Raw genomic sequence first — 8,417 nt, 5'->3', positions numbered from 1 at the left:
GTCGATACTACTGTTGTTAGACTGTAAGTTGCCGAGAGTATCGTCCTCTACGGAACTTCATCATAATTTACATATTTTTCTCTAAAATTCCTTGTTAGTAAACACAGGCAAAGTTTACTTAAGATAAACATCGATTTTTAGAACCCATTTGGTCATTAGATCCTACGTATTTGTATATCCCTTGCTTTCAAACATTCAGTTTTTGACATTCTGATGAAGGTAAACCCAGAAATGCACCTCGGACGCAAGAAATATATTAAGTATTATTTTAAATTAACAAAACGGATAATCACATCTATGAACAAATTATTGATCAGACTTTAAAAAAAAATGTGGTACTCATCTTTGTCGGATTAATGCTAACAAATAATATTTTTCGATCAACGGGGTGGACGCTATCTAGCACCACTCCCCCTTTCCCCATCATTGGAACTGTAATAAAAATGCATAGTATTCAAGTTATAATAAGCAAACACAAGATAATACTCACTAACAAATCTTTCAAATTTTTCTGTATTTTCCTGTTCTTTTATTTTATTTTCATTTTCGTTGATTTTATGACGTGTCATGTATCTTGCCAAAAAAATCATTCCGGTCAATACGATAAGGTAGAAGAGGCAGAAAAAGCCTTCCTCTTGAAACCATATGCAGATCAATGCTACTAGCAGTAAAACGGACGTAATAGTAATCATTCGCAGGTAAGTTTTGTCATTTCTTACGAATTCGTAGAACATTTCAACATCTTTATATACAGAGTTTTCTTCATCAACCGAAGGAATAACAATACTGCAAGATCTTTCTCCCATGTCTGAGTTTATTTATAACGGGTATGTAATTGAAAATTTTACGTTATCTCATTTTATTCAGATTCTATTTTAAGATCTTGATTATGTAATTTTGAAAGGCATTCCTTATTTACACATACCACTTCATTAAAGATACAAGGCTTATAATTTGGTACGACTGACCCTCGTTTTGTCTACTTAGGACTTATTTGTTTTATCTTTCTATCATTCTTTTTTTTTCTTTTGTTGAATATATTGATATACTTTCTTAAAATGAAGTGAAATCGCTTTTATTCAATCAAAACATTTCAATGCATCAAATTGATTGATGGCTATAGATGTGTATATCTGGTTTTCCGAAAAGCATTATATCTGGGTCAGTAGAAATAAGGATTACGTGTACATTTACGTGACACACTAACTGTGCAGGTTTGACTTCTTATTTCATTTGCTTCCGAAGTTTCTTTTGTTCTTTTATTCATATTTGTTTAAATGTTTAAAGATCTTTTTGCCAATTGTGTGTCAATGTGCATAATGATTTATTATGATTGCACGAATGTTGTACTATTAATTATTATAAACTTACTTTTACTTACTGCCCTTGTACGTCATTGGCGTTAATAGAAAAGAAATGATAGTTCATGGTGTATCAATTTATTATACAAAATCACTATTTTAATGATTGGTGCATAAGATATACCTAAATTTGAAAACCTGTGTCAAACAATGTCATTTATAAGTATCCATACTTGGTTTTTTTTTTTATAAAAATCGATTTGTTTGTATGTAATTTTTATCGACAAAACCTGGTCTGCACTATTAAAAAATAGGACAGATTCATGCGAGTGAGAGAAAAACATATTACTCTACCTACTGAGTACAGGATTTATCGTCCTGAATATGAATGAAATATATGATACTGGACGTTAATTCATAATCAATCAATCATAATAAGCCTTCATGTTATAGTTTTATTAGTCCCCTACCGACGAAGTCGAGTGGGACTATAGGTTTGCACTCCGTCCGTCTGTCTGTCTGTCTTTCCATCCGTCAGACCGTCAAATCAGTTTTCCACACTTTTTTTCTTCGTGCTTGAAGATATTGATTTGATATTTGGTATATAGTTTTATCATGACCAGTAACATATCAAGTTTGAATTTTGTTCCGATCTCATGATTTGGATGAGTTATGGTCCTTGGATTCACGCAAATAATCAGTTTTCCGCACTTATGTTCATCATGCTTTAAGATATTGATTTGTTATCTGTTAAATAGTTTACACCATGAAAAAATTATAGATCAAGTTAGAATTTTGTTCCAGTACAATGAACTTTTAACCGGAAGGGGACTATGTATCTATGGTATTGCCAAGCAATACTCTTAGAATGCTTGTTTAGTTTTATTTTTGGTGACCATAAACTTTACAGACGGCTATTTATCAATTTTTTTTTTAAATGCAAATTTTACAAAACGATTAGTTCAAACTAAACCGTCTGCAAAATTGCAATAAACAAAAATTAGTTAGATCATGTTTAATAAACCATAACTAGCGGGATTTCCGGAATTTTTTTTTCCGCAGCAATGTTCTGAAACCAATTTAGAAATTCCAAAGAACGAACTGTTTGAGATCAATAAATCTAAATCGACAAAGCCCTAAAATATTAGCGACATGTTCGGAACATCTGTTTACTTCAATGATTATCGTATCTTTACAATATGTGATAAAAACCAGGAAGGGGTACAGCAGTCAACATTGTGTTCAACATACACCGAATGTTAATCATATCAATGGAGCATTGACCTCGATATATATAAATATTTCATTAAAATATCAACTCTATAGTTATATATATTTATTACACCATGCCAAATAAAGCAATTATACCGACCATCCATATCACACCAATCGTAGCATACCATTAATATCAATCGTACCAACGATACTTGTTATACCAATCGTACATTTAATATCAATTCTACCATCGTAATACCAATCGTAAAAACCATACCAATTTAACCAATCGTACCAACCATACCATCAATACCAATCTTACACACAATTGTTGTCGTACCAATCGTACAAACCATACATTTATTTCCAATTGCACCAACCAAACCTATCTTATTCATTTTACAAACTATACGAAGCAATATCATCGATTGAGGGTAAATCAAAAATATAAAAAGACTATTTTCATATTATCGACTATGGACTCCGGAGTTTATATTTTTTCAACAGGTTACCTTCTCTGCAGTAGGACATCCTGGTACTCGGTCAAGTAAGAGCAACTTTAAGAAGTAAAACTTGATTGAGCTTACAATCAGTACACTTTGGGGGGAAAGTTAACTGGTATATGTTTTCTACACAGGACAAAATCATCGGAAAACAGTAAACTTTCCCCCAAAATTGCACCAACTATATGTTCGATTTTACTTCTGTTTGGTTGCTCTTACCTGACAGAGTACCAGGATGTCCTACTACAGGGTAGGTAACCTGTCGAAATATCCGGAGTCAAAAGTCGGTAATATGAAAATTGTCTATTAAACATACCAAATTTGATGAGTATATAAAGCGTATTATTGAATCTACATCCATTAGGATATCTCACGATTAAGATTTTTATTTCAGTTTATTAGATGTAATATTATATAAATAACACATAGCTGAGAGGGTGATAGAGCAGATTGTTACCTCGAGAAAACATTGAGGCGAAGCCAAGGTTGACAATGTCTTTTCGAGGGGTTACAATCTGCTCTGTCACCCTCTCAGATATGTGTTATTTAATTTATTATACTGAATGTTCTGTTATTACTGTCTATTAAATTTCAAATTCAAAGTAATAAACTATGTCGTTTTGTGCATAACAATCATCCGCATTTATTAAATCGCACACTTGAGCAAGCGTCTCCGTGAAGGGTAATATAGTATTTGCCATGGGATAGAGTAAATTGTCCCCCTCGTATTAACCAATCAAAATCTGGCATTCTGAAATGAAGTATAATAAATCAATATGTTCAACTTCCTACTTTGTTTGGCCATTAAAATATTTCGTATACGAGTGTCACTGTTGTGTCAGTATTGTGTAAAAAAAAAACGCGCGTCAGACGTACAAAATGATAAGCCTGGCATCTATGATGAGGATTTTGTTTAACTATAACTAAAACGGTCATAAATTTGCTTTTATATTTATGTATAAAATATATAGTCAGACCAAATAAAACCATGGCGACGTTACAAACAGGTGTAAACATGAACAACTGGCGGAAACCGCTTTATATCTTTGGTCCCAATGAACATGACCTTAAAAATTCAATTTTAAGAAATGAACATTTGCAGAATATCAATCCTGTAGATTTTGAAAAACACAGTCGTACAACGGATGAAGTTCTCAGAGTAGTAATGCAAGGAATACGTAAATTTACAGGAGAACAGTTTGAAGGGTTGGTTCTTCACGATGAACTGATAAAGTTTGGTAGTTCAAGATAGGGATTGAAAGTCATTGATGCTCTTGCGTTTTATAGCATCCTCATATTTGATATAAATGGAATGATTGTAAAACCTGCTCAAGGTAATGCTCTTGGGTTGGTGAGGCTTTGGGTCAACAATGTTGAAGAGTTGTTAGAAAGATACCCATGGATCAAAAATGTTAAGTGTTTCAAAAAGTAGGTATGAACAAATATTTTATCAACTCAAGGAATCTACACTTAAAAGTATTCGAATCTATCATCGACAAAACCCGTGAACTGGTGAATGAACAACTACGGGCTCAAGAGACAAGTTATTCTCTTAGACGAATTGCCAAGCCACCAACATTAGACATCAATATAACCATAAATAATGAAAAAGATATAAACGATTTATTCAACCGTTTTCTAACATTACTTTGCGAAGACAATCTATTGAATCCAGAGCATTCAATACATCTTTGGATATGGATATTGTTCCAGCATTTCTTTTGCAACACGATTATGTTCCAGATCCTAATACGACCAACTCGCCCAATGGGATTCGACAAATGGACTGCCCTGTATATGCCGTAATGAAATGGGTCCATACTCCCAACTCAGTCATGAAAAGCGACAAGGATTCCCTGTGGAGAGTTTGCACGTCTGGATATGAGAGACATATTCTAGACGTCTGCCAGTTGAATCCTAGTCAACAGTTCTTGATGACGGCTTGTCGAATCTTAAAGACATACGTTTCCAATCAAGACGGCACGAATCAGCTTCACACAGTTGCAGCTTCCAATCACCTGAAAACAATATGTTTCCATTGTATAACATTACTAACGATACCAAAAGACCATAACTCATTGTCAGGCGTCAAAGAGGCCATGGGTTATTTTTTGTCGTTTCTAGATTTATGTATAAGATCCAAAACGCTGCCACAATTTTTCTATGGAAATCCCTGGTTAGTTCTTATGTTTCCTGACTCCAGCTTTGGACAAGAGGACGACATCAAAAACTTGTATGGATCAATGAGCCCCGATACGTTCATTCAAGCCAATTTAAGTTATAACAATATGCTACAAAACCTGAGAGGATTTTATACCGAGACTGCAATCCATGATGCCGATCGCATAGGCCGGTTCAAGGAACTTCTTAGTCTTCAACACCACTACAGAAAACCTGGTGGTGTATGCATGTTTTGAAAAACTTTTTCTTTTTGTGCAACTCAACTTAAAAATCCTGTGGTGTGTATGTCAAACTTTGATGTTTGAACGCATTATTTTATTGGGTATCTACCCTGTTGTTGTCCATACTCTGTTGTCTGTTCTTTAATATTGTGCTAACTTCTGTCGTTGAGTGTACATCATCGTACATGTTAATGCTATTGGTTTGGTTTTTTTAATGTATGTGTTTTGTTTCTTTATAGATGCTAGCGTGTAAAATTCGGAATTTCAGTATCTTATAGTATTATGGTGTCAAGACCCTAAATTATCAGTTATATTAAATCAATGGTGTGTCGCGGCATTTGTTATTTAACAGGTGAACTTACAAAGAAATTACCTATAATCCTTTAGATAATGAAACAGCGAATTGTTTTTGAACACAAGGTTTACTACTACGTAATCGACTATTTGATTTACATCTTTTGTATTTTTTGAGGTATTAAACGTCACTTAGTTTCCTTTATCAAAGATGTCAGTTTTAATATGTTGATGTTACCCGGAGTATCCAGAAAACTGGAAATCCTTTTCAATTAAAATCAGAGTTGAGCGCACCTTCTACGAGTGCGGGGATCGAACTCACACGCAGATTTCATCCGGGGACAGATACTTTGTCTTTGCATCTTATTTCAATAGCATAAACTTTTTTCTGTTTATGTGTTGTATCCATCTTGAATCTTCAAGGCTATGCATTTAAAATATATTGACCACTTACCGGAAGTGTTACATAAATCTTAGCTTACTATTCTGTAATTAAAGTATTCTCAGCAAAACTTTATGGAACAGTTACAAAAGTGAGAACTGGACCTTTTTAATAGAGAAATACACTTCTGAATGGAAACAAATTGTAATGAATAACTATATTGATTGGTTCATATATGCGTACTTTGAACTATCATTTTTAAATAATCTTTCAAGTTTTTTTAAGCAAGCAGGATTTATCTTCATATATAATTTTATTCTATTTATTTTATGAGATTGTACAGTTTTATGATCACTATTTAATTATTAGTAAGCGAAATGTTGTACTTATATAATTGTATCCAAATTTTACTGAACTGTATCAGGTAATTACGTAAACAAAGTGCTTATGATTTATGTATCTATATATATATGTGTGTGTTTTTGTTATAAGACAGTATGTTTTTGTTCCTGATTACACATGTTAAATGTTGATCAAATAACTGTAGTTTTTGTGGTTACCGTAGAGTTGTTTAACATATATATGTTAAGAGCATGAGTCTTTCTTTGTCTTGGAGTAGTTACTAGGAATTTAAAATGTTTCAAGTTTATTGGATGTTGATGAATAGTAACCTAGTCAACATTTATTCCATACGCCTCTATCTTTGTATGCATTGTTATCTCTCATCAAATGATTAAACAGATAAAACTTTTGGATTCATTATTATTATATTCTATTATATGGGTCTGAAACAAAAAAATGACATATCTAAAACAAACATACGTAATATTATATGCTCAATTCCTTAATATTAAACAGAGAAACCACATTCCATTTCAACTAACACGGAATTAAGCAGAAATGAATTTGAAAGAGGTAAAGCTCACCAAACATTTATAATTCATTATAAAGCAGCAATCCATGCCTTTTACCTAGTAAACAAGACTCATCACTGAAGCTCGAATCAACAACGAAGTTGAAAGGCATTGCATGGTCCCGTTTACAAAAAAAAGCAGTATCAATGATATGTCATGCCAGGATAGATAAAAGTACGCCAAACAAGGTTAAATAATGTGTATCAGTAGGGCGGCATCAACAATTTTTTTTTATACTTAAGTCTATTAAAATAGTGACATGTGATTAATTGCAAATATCACACAAGATCAGCGGACAAGGATATAAATAACTACATAGTATGTCATTCAAGAATCAAATCAAATTCCACATTTGTCTTAAGAGTATTTAAAACTTAAATTTATAACGATTTTTTTTTGTTCTTTCAATCTTTCAGTTGTTAGTGTCGTTTACTGTTAATCTTTATATCGCATATTTCTCTCGGTTATCATGTGTTCTATAAATTCTTTGAAGAATATTTTGATCTTTCGGATCTGAGAAAGTTTTACAAAATTCTATCAAACGGTTCAAGAGCAGTTGTGAATACAAAAAGTGGGACAGAGGGGGGACCATTTCAAAAAGAGTGCGATCCTCCATTCAGCGTAAAATTTCCGTAGAATGCCCTCTTATATGAGTTTCAGGATCAAAGCATTAAAGGAAAACATTAAATCGTATTATACTTCATTGTAAACATCAATCGCATAGAATTGGTTCACTTCTCAAAAGTATTTGAGGACTAGGAGACAAAAGATTATTTTCTATAATGTAATTATTGTTTGTTTCAAGTTGTTATGACCTTGACCATATATATTTATTGTGACCTCAAAATCAATAGGGACCTTCCTCTCATTATATGTGGTCATATATCCAAGAGTACGATTTAAATTTCATGTTTATATGATTTTATCTTACCTCCTATACATTTCTAGGAATATCATTGGTTAACAGCGACCGCGTGGAGACCGTGTATATTTCATATGGGGTTAGTAGGTGTGGTTTATTTCAATACACGGTTAGTAGCGGTGTTAAGTCCTTTTATAAAAACAACACGACGTTGAGCATAAATCTGAAACATTTCGCCCGGAAAACAGACGAAAAACATTATGATGAACGATTGAAATAAATGCAGAAATCACATTAAAAGTTATTATTGTTGGCAATTGTTTTTGTATAGACCAATGGAAGTAGGTTATTTGTATTGCAAACTTGATCACTTTGATAGGCCACTAGTCTAAATGCCATATGTTAAGATAGTCGGTAAGATAAATTCGTTACACAGTGTGCTAATGACCTCTCACCCCATATGAAATTGACTGACCCCATATTTATCGTATTAGGTCACTAGCACTATGTAACTAATAATATTTGGTCTCTATTTGTGTAAAAA

Source organism: Mytilus californianus, unplaced genomic scaffold (assembly GCF_021869535.1).
Source record: "Mytilus californianus isolate M0D057914Y unplaced genomic scaffold, xbMytCali1.0.p SCAF_36, whole genome shotgun sequence".
Taxonomy (NCBI): Eukaryota; Metazoa; Mollusca; class Bivalvia; order Mytilida; family Mytilidae; genus Mytilus; species Mytilus californianus.
Note: the sequence above shows the minus strand (reverse complement) of the source record.